General features: G+C 48.1%; 1 pseudogene; it reads right to left on the reverse strand.

Annotated features, from left to right (window-relative positions):
* Window positions 1-12336: 12336 nt before the first annotated feature.
* Window positions 12337-15026, reverse strand: LOC141476812 (uncharacterized; annotated as a pseudogene).
* Between the last annotated feature and the right edge of the window lie 332 nt (window positions 15027-15358).

Genomic DNA, 15358 nt, shown 5'->3' on the forward strand with positions numbered 1-15358 from the left:
TGTTCTGCAGGGTGACATTACACTGAGGGCCTGCAGAGGTGCTGAGAGGAAATGGGGGCTAGGGACATGAGTGTTCTTGTCATTCAAAATTAACTAAATATATCAATTTTTCAGATGAGCCAAGGTTCCTTAGTATGCTGCTGCAGTAGCTCATGGGTTCTTCATAAACTGCCTAAAACCCAGAACACTTTTTGTCCCAGGTTGTGGAAACTTTTCCCATCTTAGCTGTTCAGGTTGGCCATCTACTCTAAGAAGTCAATGGAATAAATTGTTGATTTTTTTCCTCCAAGGTTAAAGAGTGCAACTCAGACTTGTCTAATGCAAGCTAGAAGCTTTCCATGTAGCAAGATAACTTGCTGTTAGCTCATGTTGTGCTAGCATCTGCTGTCATCCTGCTTGCTATAGGCAAATACCCTGCTGCCTTCTGTATTCAGACTCCCTTGAACTTCATGTGGGACTGGGTGGGGAGAACAGGTTTGATGCCCTTCAGGTCCAGCTGTGAAGCATGGGCGTTCCAGGGTGATGGTCTTGCCTAATACTCAGCTAAAATGCAGGACTCCAGGGTGCTCCTCCTAACCTTTTGGCAGGCACCAAACTCTTGGCTTGTTACTGATGCCTCTATCCTCTGCTGGGATGAATACCTTTCCCCTGCCCCTGTGTTAGGTCCCGGTCCGATTGTTGGTCTTGGAGGGGCTTGTAATGATTCCAAGGGTGCGATTAAGACACAAACGAGGTCAAATGCAGTTTACTGTAACTTTACTATTGTTACTTAAAATAACGCTAGATGGCGATAGAACAAAGCCAGAGGTATAGGAAAGAAGGACAAGAGAAGCAGTATTACAGAGCGCAGCAAGAATAGTCACCACCAGCAAGATGTTAGGTCCACGTGACGTCTTGAGGATCCTCCAGAGTCAATAGCGTCCCATTGATCCGTGATTCTCAGGTCTCTCAAGTCGTAATGATGGCAAGGGTTGACGGTGGTGATGGTCCCATTTGCAGTGGGTTGCAACGGTAATTGATAGTCCCTGTTGACTCGTAGTTTGACCAATCAACGTGACAGTTACCTGTGCTCATCTAATTATTGTCTGACACAGTCGCTGTGTAAGCCCCCCTTGCCTCTGCCTCCTGGGCAGTGCTGGGCCCTGCATGGCAGATGAGTTTCTTGAGGCAAACAAGATATAGTTTTTTTGAGAACCAAGGATGTACCTCCTCTGTTGTCATATCATGTACATGGGTGGCAGATATCTTGCAGCAAGCAAGCTTTGAGACATCCTGTTTTTCTGTCGGGTTCTCACACCCACCCCGTGACTCAAAGGTTGCTTAAGAGTTCTTCAGGACATGTGGTTGGTGAGGAGTGGACAGTAAAGGACAGAGTTAGGCAAGAAATCACACAATATTTACAGGCACAGAAACAGGTTCTCGGATGGCCCGTACATACTTCACACCATTAGGGGAGATGGTGGATACAAATTGCATATTTTGTACTGCACTTTGAATTAATTGTATTAAACGTGGAATTATACATGGTAAGAAGAAAAGCATCACAATTCCACACAGCAAGTAGAACAAGATTCGTTTGACTCATGGACCTCCTGGAAGCCAGGAAAAGGGATCAGTTTCCCAGTCTTTCCAGGTTTGAACAGGGATGTGGGCTAACTTTCTTATTCCAGAGGTTATTTGTTTGACAACTTGGCCATTATCGTCAATTTTTAAGCAACAATTTGAGTCATTCAGTTTACCAGAGACACCTCCTTCTTCAGCTACCAGGTAGTTGAGAACCATGCGGTGTTGCAAAATTGCGGTTCGCATTTCTGTGGCCTGGTCTGCCAACAGATCTAGGGCGCAAGCAGTTTCATTAGTAATGATTTCTAAAACAGCTTGAAGGCGAATTATGTGGTTTAGGTTGTAAATGGGTTCTCGAGCACCACTAATTAACTCATTAGGGTTCCAGGTGGCTGGCCCGTAATGTTCGATGATTTGTTGGGGAGACCAGTCATCTTTTCCCCATTTTTGACCACTTCCACATGTCAGACTGGTGTCAATAGATCGCTTATTCTGTGTAAGGTCATCATACAGTTTAACACTTAGATCTTTACCACCACTTTCAGGAAGGAGGAAAAACAATGGGTGAATTACTCCAACGTAACATGTTCCTGTCCGATTTGCTGGTAGCATTTTGTATGCATGGTGTCTGCAGATCCAATAGTGGCCTTTTAGTGCTCTGGTGCTGTTTTCAAACAAACCAGTGGGAGTGTAGGGCACCTGAAAATAGATTGAATTGCTCATCCCTAAAGGGGTGAGGAGTGTCAAATTCTGCCATGGATTATGACAGTGGGGTCTATATATAGCATGGCAATACCAAGCATCTGTGTTATTCCTCCAATCACAAATTATATTTGCTTCTCGCCCTTGTTCTCCTCTGTGAGCGGTCATATGTACTGGAGACCAGAAGTCGGGAAATTGCCTCACCTGCCCTGATTCATTCACCCAAGTCCATCGAGGGCCTTTGGCAGCAAGGCTATATTGTGCTCTGTGTACCACAGCAAGATTACTAAGAGGCATATGGTTCCCATATGTGAAGGTCAAATTACAAGTGCTGATCCCTACAAAAGTACCACCTGGTTGAGTGCGGTTCAGACAATATTGGCCTTTGACTGGATATTGTACTAGCCAAGGAGATGGTGAGCTTTCCTTTTCCCAATAGGTGTCGTCTTTGACTTCGCTGTAATGGCTCACTAGCCATTTAGGGGAAACAGGGACTGAGGTCCACGGCCAGCTCTCCAGACCAAGTGGTTGTCTGCACACCCAACAATTACTGAGGTTGAACGCGCAGGCTACAGAGTTCCCTAAAGTTGAAGAGTCCAGCTCCAGTGCAGGTAAGTCCGCACTGGGCAAGGCAATCGCGGCCAGGAGAGCTGGCAAGGGGCTCATTTTTTGAGGCTTTTTGAAGCCGGGAGAAGTGGCAAGACTGGGCCGGTACCTGGCAGCTTCTGGGGGCGGAGCTGTCACCCCTGGCAGATTTAAACGATGTGCCAGAGCTCAGCCCGGTCGCTGCATGCGGAGCAAGCAAATAGCAGGTGGGTGTCACCTGGGAGCACCACAAGGGAGTCTGCACAGGAGAGTGCCGAAAGACTGCCAACTTAGCCACAGAATAGCGATGGTATCCACACAGAAGAGGACCATGGTGTCTGTGTGCTCTGCATGCACCAGTTCTGATGCAGCTTCCCAGATGGAGCTCCAGTGGGAACATGCTGCCACTCAGACATAGGGCTGCGGGGTGTGCCCTGCTCTTATGCTGGTGTCAGATGGCATTGGTGGGCACACCTGTGGGAGATGTGCCCAGGTAGAAGAGTTCCTCTGATTAGTGATGGAGCTCAGGGAGGAGGTAAGTTGAGGACAATCAGGGAATGTGAGAGGGAGAAAGACTGCCAGAGTTGCACCCTGCCTCCCATAACAGAAACCAAGCAGGCAGACAGAGCCCCTGCTACAGAGAACTCCATGTCCTCTCTCTGCCTGGCTGAACAAGGTAACTTAGAGGATAGGGGGGCTGTGGGAACAAGTTCCTGCCCAACGAAGCAGGCGTGTCTCCCCAGTAACTCCCTCACCTCCCCAGGTACCCTTAAAAAACAGATATGAGGTTTTGCAAAGGGAACCCAATCACAAGAAGGAGCATAATTCAATGTCTACGGAGGTGTCGCCAGGGCTAAACCCAGCATCAAAACATTCTCAGTCCAGAAGAAAAGATGGGTCGTTGTTGTAGGCGACTCCATCCAGAAGGGAGCAGGAGGCCCAATATGCAGACCCGACCCACTTCTCAGGGAGGTCTGCTGCATCCCTGGGGCCCAGGTTAAAGACATAAAAAGAAAACTTCCCTCCCTGGTAAGCCCCTCGGATTATTACCCTTTACTCATTTTTCAGGCAGGCAGAGACGAGCTGTTAACAAGAAACCCAAGGGTGATCAAAAGAGACTTCCGGGCCTTGGGACAACTGGTCAAGGGGTCAGGAGCGCAGGTAGTGTTCTCCTCTGTCATCCCAGTCGCAGGGAAGGACAAGGAAAGTAACAAGAAGAGCCAGCAGATCAATACCTGGCTCCGAGCCTGGTGTCAGAGGCACAACTTTGGGTTTTTTGAGCACAGGAAGGTTTACATGACACCAGGCCTACTGGAGACAGATGGGGTACACCTGTCTCAAAAGGGGAAGAGGGTCTTTGCACAGGAGTTGGCAGGGCTCATCAAACAGTCTTTAAACTAAGTTTGAAGGGGGAAGGGGGGGAATCCATCAGCAGAGACGCAAGGGTCATCGATGGATTAGGAACTATGGCTGTGCCTGGGAACGGTCAGGTAGAAGTTAGGCCTTCCGACACCAAAAAGGTGGTGGGACCGGTAGCCCAGCTGTGAAGTGCTTTTACACTAGTGCACGCAGCATGGGCAACAAACAGGAGGAGCTGGAAGCCATTGTGCAGCAGGAAAGCTATGATGTAGTCGCCATCACAGAAACGTGGTGGGATGACTCGCACGACTGGAGTGCTGCATTAGATGGCTACAAACTCTTCAGAAGGGACAGGCGAGGAAGGAGAGGAGGAGAGGTGGCCCTGTATGTTAGGGAGAGTTACGAATGTCAAGACTTGAGGGTAAGAGTAGGGTTGAGTGCTTATGGGTAAGAATCAGGGAGAGGGCCAACAAGGCTGATATCGTGGTGGGAGTCTGTTATAGACCGCCCAACCAGAATGTAGAGATAGATGAAATGTTCTATAAGCAGCTGGGAGAGGTCTCAAGATCGCTTGCCCTTGTCCTGGTGGGAGACTTCAACCTACCAGATATCAGCTGGGCACACAATACAGCTGAGAGGGAACAGTCTAGGAGGTTCCTGGAGTGTGTTGGGGATAACTTCCTGACAGCTGGTGAGGGAGCCCTGCTGGATCTGCTGCTTGTAAATAGAGAAGGACTTGTGGGGGCTGTGACGGCTGTCTTGGGCACAGAGACCATGAAACGATAGAGTTCTCGATTCTCAGGGAGGCAAGGAGGGGAGCCAGCAGGACTGCCACCATGGACTTCCGGAGGGCAGACTTTGGTCTTTTCAAGAGCCTGGTTGACGGAGTCCCTTGGGAGGCAGCCCTGAAGGGCAAAGGAGTCCAGGAAGGCTGGACGTTTTTCAAAGAGGAAGTCTTAAAAGCGCAGGAGCAGGCTGTCCCTGTGTGCTGTGAAACGAGCTGTCGGGAGGAAAAGACCAGCCTGGCTGAAGAAAGAGATACGGTCACAACTCAGGGAAAAAAGGAGAGTTTATGGCCTTTGGAAAAAGGGGCAGGCCACTCAGGAAGATTACAAAGGTGTTGTAAGGCTACGTAGGGAAAAGATTAGAAAGGCCAAAGCCCAACTAGAACTTAACCTGGCCTTGGATGTTAAGAACAATAAAAGGAATTTCTATAAATATATTAGTAACAAGAGGAGGACTCGGGAGAAACTCCATCCTTTATTGGATGTCAGAGGTAACAGAGACAAAGGATGAGGAGAAGGCTGAGGTACTTAATGCCTTCATTGCCTCAGTCTTTAGTAGTAGAGATGGTTGTTCCCCGAGTACCCAGACCCCTGAGCTAGCAGATAGGGGCGGGGAGCAGAATGAAGCCCCCGTAACCCAAAGGGAGGTGGTGAGGGACCTGCTCCAACACCTGGATACAAACAAGTCTATGGGGCCAGATGGGATCCACCTGAGGGTACTGAGGGAGCTGGTGGAAGTGCTCATTGAGCCACTTTCCATCATTTACCAGCAGACCTGGCAAACTGGGGAGGTCCCAGCTGACTGGAAGATAGCAAATGTGACGCCCATCCACAAGAAGGGTCGGAAGGATGATCCGTGATAACCACGTCCTACGTAAACCACCTCTGCAGGACCCACCCATTGTCCTGTTAGTCCATCGCAAAAGGGGTGACTTGCGAGCAAGAGTCAATCCCCCTACTCCCGCAACTGTGGCATTGGTCGGGTATGTTGGCCATTGAGCCGGCCATTTCCGTGTACCGATTATAGAAACATCGGCACCAGTATCCAAAAGTGCGACAAGTGAGATGGTTTGGTCGCCGTACTGCACCGTAACCGATCGTCGTGGCCGTTGGCGCAGGCCGATAGTTAGCAAGGCCATTTGTCCCGTAGATCCAAAACCACCTTGCCCTCGAGGTTGCTCCTGCAGCGGTTGAAGGGCCCCTGCAAGATGTGGCAGGGGAATCAACTGTGCCACCTTAGCGCCTTTAGCTACGAAAAGTGGTGGGAACAGTGTCTGAGCCATAATTTGAATCTCTCCGTAAGAGTCCTTATCAATCAGTCCCACCAAAACATTAAGTCCCAGCATAGTGGCAGATGAACGCCCTATAAGTAGCGCTCCGACCGCTTGTCCATTAATACAGATTGGTCCCTGTGTGCCGGTAGCAATTCTGACAGGTTTTGAGTCCAGTAGGGTGCAATCTACTGCTGTTGCCAGGTCCAGTCCGAGGCTTCCGCTTGTGGCTGGCCGGAGAGGAAGGGGTAGTGCGCTGCTGGGTAGGCAGACGCTTTTTGTGTCGGCGCGGGGCGGCTTTTCCCGCTGGGTCGTCCGTTTCCCGATCCAGCTCGACGACAGGCAGCTTCGTTGTGAGTGTCTGGTCGACAGTTCTTGCACCACACGGAGCTGGCATTGCAGTCCCGCCTCACGTGTCCGGCGACGCCGCAACGGAAGCACCGCAAACGAGGTGGGCCGCGGGCATTTGACCGCCCAGCAGAGGTTTGCAAAGGAGCAAGGGCTGCTAAAACCTGACTCTGCGTAGCCTGCGCGTGTTCCTTTAAACTATTCCCTAGCTCCTTTACTGCCTCAACTAACATTGCCTGTGGCCTCACCGGTACCTGAGCCATTCTTTCTAGTCCTTCCTCGATGGTCCATGTCCCTGGCAATGTAGCCAAGATGTTACGCGTGGCCGGATTACTATTTTGTATAGCACACTGCTTTAGTATAGTGCCTTTGAGATAATCGGGCACCCCGGCCGCCTGTATGGCGTCTGCTACTCGATCGATAAACAAACCAAATGGCTCCTCTCTTCCTTGCTTAATACCCATATATGAAGGGATTCCTTTCTTTTTTTTCTTTTTTTTTTTTTCAGCTCAGTGTTGCAACAGGGCGTTAGCGACTGCCCGCCACGGCTTTATCAACTTTTTGGCTGATTTATTATCGCATATAACTTCGTCAAACAATTTATCCCCATATTTACGCTATTCCTCGTGTTCAAAAACCGTATCTGGATTATCAAAGCAACCTCTCGCTACTCCATACGCTGATAACCCAGGCAACTCCCTTTTACAATCTATACCCTGAACGCTCCGCTTTTCTAAAAAGCATTTGAGCAAATCATACGCCGCTTGTCTATTCATACCTTCGTTATCTATACCCTGAATGCTCCGCTTTTCTAAAAAGCATTTGAGCAAATCATACGCCGCTTGTCTGTTCATACCTTCGTTATCTATACCCTGAATGCTCCGCTTTTCTAAAAAGCATTTGAGCAAATCATACGCCGCTTGTCTATTCATACCTTCGTCAGCGCTGTTGCAGCCTTTGCAAGACCTCGGCAGCGCGTGGCCGGCGGGACCCTCTATAGGTGCTCCCGGGCGCAGGGATTAATCCCTTAATCCCTTTCGCCTCCTGCGCCGCTTTCAGGACCGGTACCCAGGCTCCGTCGACTCGTGGCTCGCAGGTTCAGCCCTCTCTAGGGTCCCTGTTTCGGGCACCATTTGTCGCGACGGAGGGAAGACAGGGTCACTCAATATGAGTGATCAGCAAGCTTCGTTTATTGAATAGTCAGCCGTCTTTTATGCTTCGTTATAATTAGCTAATACATATTCTGCAATACATCTTTCTGATTGGCCTGTCCTCCAAACTTCAACCCCGCCCTTAGTTCCTTCTTTACAGTTACTTTCATCCTCTTTTCCCATGCCTGAGCAGCTGCAATCTCCCTGTTATCATACAACAGTTACAGTCAAGGACAGGGTGTCCTTGCCAGCTCAGTAGTTACAGGAGCTCAGTCCGAAGTTTCTCAAGTTCTTGCTCAGCCAGCTGGATCATGTCTACGTAACCCTTCTCAGCTAGCCAGTCTCCCACAATTTACCAGCAGACCTGGCAAACTGGGGAGGTCCCAGCTGACTGGAAGATAGCAAATGTGACGCCCATCCACAAGAAGGGTCGGAAGGATGATCCGGGGAACTACAGGCCTGTCAGTCTGACCTCGGTGCCTGGGAAGGTCATGGAACAGATCATCCTGAGTGCCATTATGCAGCGCATGAAGGACGCCCAGGCGATCAGGCCCAGCCAGCACAGGTTCATGAAAGGCAGGTACTGCTTGACGGACTTGATCTCCTCCTATGACAAAGTGACCTGCTTGGTGGATGAGGGAAAGGCTGTGGATGTTGTTTACTTGGACTTCAGTAAGGCCTTTGACACAGTCTCCCATAGTATCCTCCTGGAGAAACTGGCTTGGATGGGAGTACTCTCTGCTGGGTTAAAAACTGGCTGGAGGGCCGGGCCCCGGGAGTGGTGGTGAATGGAGTTAAATCCAGTTGGCGGCCAGTCATTGAGTGGTGTCCCCCAGGGCTCGGTACTGGGACCCGTTCTCTTTAATATCTTTATCAATGATCTGGACAAGGGGATTGAGTGCACCCTCAGTAAGTTTGCAGATGACACCAAGTTGGGTGGGAGTGTCGACCTGCTGGAGGGTAGAAAGGCTTTGCAGAGGGATCTGGACAGGCTGGATCGATGGGCTGAGGCCAATGGGATGAGGTTCAACAAGGCCAAGTGCTGGGTCCTGCACTTACCCCATGCAATGCTACAGGCTTGGGGCAGAGTGGCTGGAGCTGCCTGGCAGAAAAGGACCTGGGGGTATTGGTTGACTGTTGACTGAATGTGAGCCAGCAGTGTGCCCAGGTGGCCAAGAAGGCCAACAGCATCCTGGCCTGTATCAGGAACAGCGTGGTGAGTAGGACTCGAGAGGTGATCGTCCCCCTGTACTCGGCACTGGTGAGGCCCCACCTCGAGTACTGTGTCTAGCTTTGGGCCCCTTACCACAAAAAAGACACTGAGGTGCTGAAGCGGGTCCAGAGAAGGGCAACGAAGCTGGTGAGGGGTCTGGAGAATAAGTCTTATGAGGAGAGGCTGAGGGAGCTGGGGTTGTTCAGCCTAGAGAAAAGGAGGCTGAGGGGAGACCTTATTGCTCTCTACAACTACCTGAAAGGAGGTTGTAGCAAGGTGGGGGTCGGTCTCTTCTCCCAAGTCACAGGCGATAGGACAAGAGGAAATGGTCTCAAGTTGTGCCAGGGGAGGTTCAGGTTGGATATTAGGAAAAATTTTTACACTGCAAGGGTTATTAAGCATTGGAATGGGCTGCCCAGGGAAGTGGTTGAGGGACCATCCCTGGAGGTATTTAAAAGACGGGTAGGCATAGTGGTTAGTGACATGGTGTAGTGATGTTTTTTTATCAGAGTTAGGTTGATGGTTGGACTAGATGATCTTAAAGGTCCCTTCCAACCTAGACAATTCTAGGATTCTAAGTCACAAACTCATTTTTCCATTTGTTAACTTTTGTGAGACTATGCCTTCCCCCAAAATTAAGGGTGAAGAGTAAGGTTGCCAAAACCAGTTTCTGTGGTGATATACAATACATCCTAAAATCATAAGCAAAGCAATTGTTACCAATACAATGCAAAGGATTGAAGCCTTGAGGTGCAGCTTGCAGTGGTGTCTTCAGTTTTTGGTGGACTGTTCCTGGAAAAACAAAAAGAAGAGAAGACCGTCCTGGGTTCAAAATGAGAACTGGGTTCATGGTTAGAAAAGAGGGGACAATCCATCTAGTATTAATTTTGTGTTCTTTGTCTAGGGCATCTTTTGCAATCCAGGCATATTTGTAAAGAGGTGTACTCACTACTAGAGGAACTGCTCCTATAGTGGGTAGTTCCACCAGGACTGGTTGTCCAGGGTAATGTGAAGGTTTACTGGGATGATCTGGGCCAGAGGTTGCCGGGACTATGGTAGGGGCTTGTGGACTAAAGGCTGTAATTTTCTGGCACCCCTTCACCCCCCACCGGCTGTTAACGTGTGCAACAGCTTCTAAAAGGCGTTTGTCCCACTGACTCATAGGGTTTAAGGAATCGTTTCAGAAGGCCATTAGTACATTCCACTTTTCCATTTGCCTGAGGATAGTACGGAGTGTGAAATACCCATTGAATTCCTTTCTCTTTGGCCTAGTCCTTGGACGACTTTAGCAGTAAAATGAAAGTCATTGCCTGACTGAAATGACTGTGGCTTAGGAAGGGTACTGAACCATAATTGTAAAGCTTTAATAGTGTTCTCTCCTGTGGCACAGGGAAAAGCCTTGGCTTGCACTAGGCCTGATATTACTTCTACCCCTACTAGTACATAATATTTCCTGTTAGATCTTTGGAACGGACCGATGTAATCTATTTGCCAGGCATCCCCCAGTCCTTTACCTGTTTGAATATGTAGCGGGTCATCCTTAAGAGGATGTTTTTCTAATCACATGCGGCATTGGCCACAAGCTGAAATACATGTTTGGCAATTTTCTTGGGTGACTGGCTAACCTCGTTTGAGCTTCTTGATACAGATCTTTAGTCCCGGTGTGTCCCCTTTTCACATATAACCACTCTAAGAGTCATTCCCAATTCTCCTTCACCAGTTCGTTTTGTAAGGGGGCGACTCAGGCCAGCTTGTCAGCTTTATTGTTCCATCGGCTAGCTGGAGTTTTGTTGGCCTGGTGGAAGGCAACCCATACCACTGCAAAGTTCCCTTGTTTAGCAATAGCTAGAATAACTTGCCATTTTTTCTTTTGCCACATGGGTATTCTATTAACTTCCCATCCATTTTGTTCCCAAAATGGGAGCCACTTAGTGCACCCTTTAAAGACAGTGAAAGAATCAGTCTAGGTATAGACAGGAGAGGTAGACTGAGCCTCGTGCTGAAAAACACTCCACACAGCCACTAATTCTCCCACTTCAGCACTGCCTTCTCCTTCAGTGACTATTTTCTGGTTTGTTTTAATCTGTAATGCGACTGCATGCTATTTCCAGGTCTTGCCTTCTCGCTGAGCAGAGACGTCTGTAAACCAGACACTTTGCAACTGTTCTGAAAATGGGGGGGCTACCTCCACAACAAGAGGGGGTGTATTGTGATAATCTGTGATTGTCCTCCCGATCTGGGGCTACTTCTTCTTGAGTAACTAAATTCTTGGTAGCACCTTCAGACACCTTGAAAATGTCACAATAATGCTCTATTTGTGCATACCATTTTCGTACGGAAGCTCTTTGTGCCACCCTGTCGGGTCGGGGGGGTTCCAGCTAAAACAGTGTTAATTACCTTGAAAGAGCCTCTAAAGCACTATTGGCTGTTGGTGGATGGTGCACTCTGCTTCTCACAAGGCCAAGCTAACTACAAACAGTCCTTTTTCCCATGCTGTGTACCGTTTCTCAGCATCCTTGAAGCTGCAGGAGTAAAACCCGATAGGACGAGGGGGGCCTTCAGGGCCTTTTTGCCAAAAGTGCATCGACCATCCTGACTGAGCAAATCCCCACTCAATTTGCACAGGTCTGTAGGCTGTATAGGGCCAAGGGCCTGATGATTCACTGCTTCAAATACTAAAAGCTGCAAAGCTTCTTCGTGAACAGGGGTCCAGTCCCAAAACACGCCTTTTCTCAGCAAATCATACAAAGGTCTGGCAATGATAGAAAAGTCTGGGATATGTTTTCTCCAAAACACAAGCAATCCTAACACATGCTGTAACTGTTTCTTTGATTCGGGCATTTTTATCTGGTCTAGTGTGGTAAGAGTATCTTTAGGAATGCATGTCATCTGTCCTTTCCACCAAATTCCTAAAAATTTAACCTCATTAGAGGGAGTCTGGAACTTTTCAGGTGGAATTTTTAATCCTAAACTCTCCAGATGGATGATAATGTCATTTTGTGTTTTTTGAACCTTTTCTATCTGATTTCCTCCTATTAGCACATCATCTATGTATTGGTAAATTCTGACTCCTGGTGGAATTAGTTCTAATTCTTTTGCCAAAGCATGGTGAGCTAATGTGGGAGAATGCTTGTACCCTTGAGGGAGCCATGTGAAAGTAAATTGCTGCCCTTCCCAAGTAAAAGCAAAACAATCCTGGTCCTCAGGTTGCAAAGGGACCATAAAAAACATATCCTTGACATCAATAGTTGCCATAATAGGGTGAGCTTGTTCCTGGATAGTAGCTATGAGATCGGCTATGTTTGGCACCACAGCTGTTAATGGACCAGTATTTGCATTTATTCTTTGATAATCTACAGTCAATCTCCATTTGCCATTTGGCTTTCGGACTGGCCATACTGGGGAATTAAAAGGAGAGTGAGTAGGAACTACAACTCCCTGTTCCTTTAAGTCTTCTAACACTGGGGCTATTCCCTCACATGCCCCTAGTGGTAAGGAGTAGGGTTTGATATTTGTTATGTTTGAAGGGGAAAGTAGTGGCGCAGTTTGTAAAAGTCACACCTCTACGGCACCAAAAGACCAGCTCCCTCCCTCTGTGTCTGTCCACTTTCTACCTTTCAAGACATCCAGCCCTGAGAGGTTAAGTGGGAACTGCCCAACAATCATTGATATTAGAATGGTTGTTTCTTCTCCCTGCAGCAGCAAGTTAACTGTGGCTAACGATTGTGCTTGTACACTGCCTAATGCATCAGCTACAAATAACTGTCTCAACACCGAAATGCCACTACGGGATGCATCCTCAGTTTTTAAGGCTGAAATTTGGGCTCCAGTATCTACTAAAAACATTATTTGGGATTTGCTTAGGTCCTACAAAACAGGTAATCATAAGATCGCCTTGCTGATTCATAGTGAGCTGTCTAACATGCACCCATCCTCCACCCTCCTGCTCACCATCGAGAAGCAAAGGAACTAGTTTCCTGTCGGCATTGGCAGATTCGTGTCAGAAAGATCTAAAAGGGAGGGCAGCGGAGCACTTGGGGTAGAATCACTTATCCAGCATGAAATTAAATTTTGGGGAACCACAGGTTTCTTGGGCCACTCCGTAACCAATTTTTCTAGCGTGTTAGTCAGTAACCCATCCATCAGATCCCAAGGAATGATTTTCCGCCATCCCATAGTCTATAATGCATTTCGCCTGTTTGGTATATCCTTCCCCCCGGTTGCTTAGTGAGGGATATTTTTTTTTTTTCTTGGTCTGGCTGCAAGGGAGTCTTTAACTCTATTCATCTTAACCCTTTTGAGTCTGGTTTGGTAGAGGGGGCGCTAACAGGACCGTATTTTACAGAATCACAGAATCTTCTTGGTTGAAAGGGACCTTTGAGATCATCGAGTCCAACCAACAAAAAAACCCAAAAAAACCACACCAACAAAAAATGACCAAACACCAAAACCAAAACAAAAAAAAAACCCACATAAAACAAACACCCACACCCCACACCCACCCACAAACAGACACAAGCCAACAATCTCAGGCACTAGAGCATGCCCTGAAGTGCCATGTCTACACGTTTCTTAAATACCTCCAGGGATGGCGACTCCACCACCTCCCTGGGCAGGCTGTTCCAGTGCCTGACCACTCTCTCAGGAAAGTCATTCTTCCTAATATCTAATCTAAACCTCCCCTGCCGCAACTTCAGACCATTTCCTCTGGTCCTGTCATTATTCCCTTGGGAGAAGAGGCCAACACCCACCTCTCTACAGCCTCCTTTCAGGTAGTTGTAGAGGACAATGAGGTCTCCCCTCATCCTCCTCTTCTCCAAACTAAACATGCCCAGTTCCCTCAGCCTCTCCTCATATGACTTGTTCTCTATTTTTGCCCATAGTTAATTCTTAGGTAACTTCTCTCCATGTCCATATTCTCTGGTTTGGATCTCTACGATCGGGGGATGCTCTTCCTTCCTGGGCTGCGGCAACTCTCTTGCCTTGGGGTACTGCTCTGATGATTCCTTGCAGCTGTATACTGATTGGTTTCAAAGATTCAGGAAGTCCTCTTATTAACGGAGTCATCCATTCAGTGTCTACTGGCATCATCATGGGGGATTCTTGTTGGAGTCTAAGCTCATGGTTATACATCATTTGCAGGCAAGCTGCCTTTTGAACATTTTCCACTAACTGATCGACTGACCCCGTGACAGCAAGGGGGTCTCCTCGTTCTAAAGGATTGAGATCTCTAGCCCAATAGGCTGCTATCCGTGTTAGGGACCAGGGAGCACAGTGATCGCCAGTAGTAAAAAAACACTCTGGGGCCCCAATATCCTTCAGCTTCCTTTTCACTTAACAGTATCTGATCTCCACCCGACAATGATACTCTCCACACGTATTCTGTTTCCAACTCCCTAGGAGTACGGCTGAATTCTTTCTTTAGTTTAGCTAATTCTGTAGCGGTGTAAGGTACTTCCATAATGGTAACTTGTGGGGGAGCATTTAGATCATTGTCAAACTCGTATTCCGTTTTAACAAGAGGCCTGAGCGAACAAGGAGGGGCTGCCACCTCATCCAATCTAGCTTTCGCTTCGCCTAATTCCATGCTAGGGTATAAGGGATTTTCTCCCCTTGGAGAGAACAAACAAGTATCTTGATCTCTGTTCCCATCCACAAGGAGTTGCTCTTTAAGGGCGGACTGCAAACAACGCGCTTGAGCTCACTCTTGATCTAATTGCCCCTTTAACTCCTCCACTTGCCCTTGTAAAGATTGTACGAGGGACTGCAGAGACTGTATAATTTGGGACTTGGCACGGCGTCACTGATCCCGAGCTTCTACGGCCGCAACTAGACTAGCCCCCAGAACGGTGCATATAATAGATTTCCCTTTTCCAGACCGAAGTCTGGCATCCTTGTGTAAAGCACTGATTCGATCAGTGACACTCTGCAAATTATGCCAATTATCTCGTGCCCGATCGCTGCCTGGTACTGAAGGCCGTGCATTATGTTTCTCAAAAAAATCATACAACACATTTTGCCCCAAAGGGGGTGAAAGGTTCTCACTCATATTTTTTTCAACAAAAGTCAAGCTAAAATTGGGTTCTCAACTAAGATCGGGGCAGTCACCTCGGGGATGTTGCATGTCACACACTAACAGGTGCACTAACAGTCAATAAACACAAATTCACGAATTCCAACACAAATTCCTACCCCCTTACATCCCCAAGGGGCACATATGTATATTCGCAAATACTTCAGCACTTCTCCAATACACACAAAAACAAATAATAAAAACAGTACTCGCACGCCACAGAGTCCTGCCAACTATGCCAGCAAGATTTTAGGTCCCGGTCCAATTGTTGGTCCCGGAGGGGTTCGTAATTATTCTGAGGGTGTGAT

The sequence above is a fragment of the Numenius arquata genome, chromosome W, assembly GCF_964106895.1.
Source record: "Numenius arquata chromosome W, bNumArq3.hap1.1, whole genome shotgun sequence".
NCBI classification, from domain to species: domain Eukaryota; kingdom Metazoa; phylum Chordata; class Aves; order Charadriiformes; family Scolopacidae; genus Numenius; species Numenius arquata.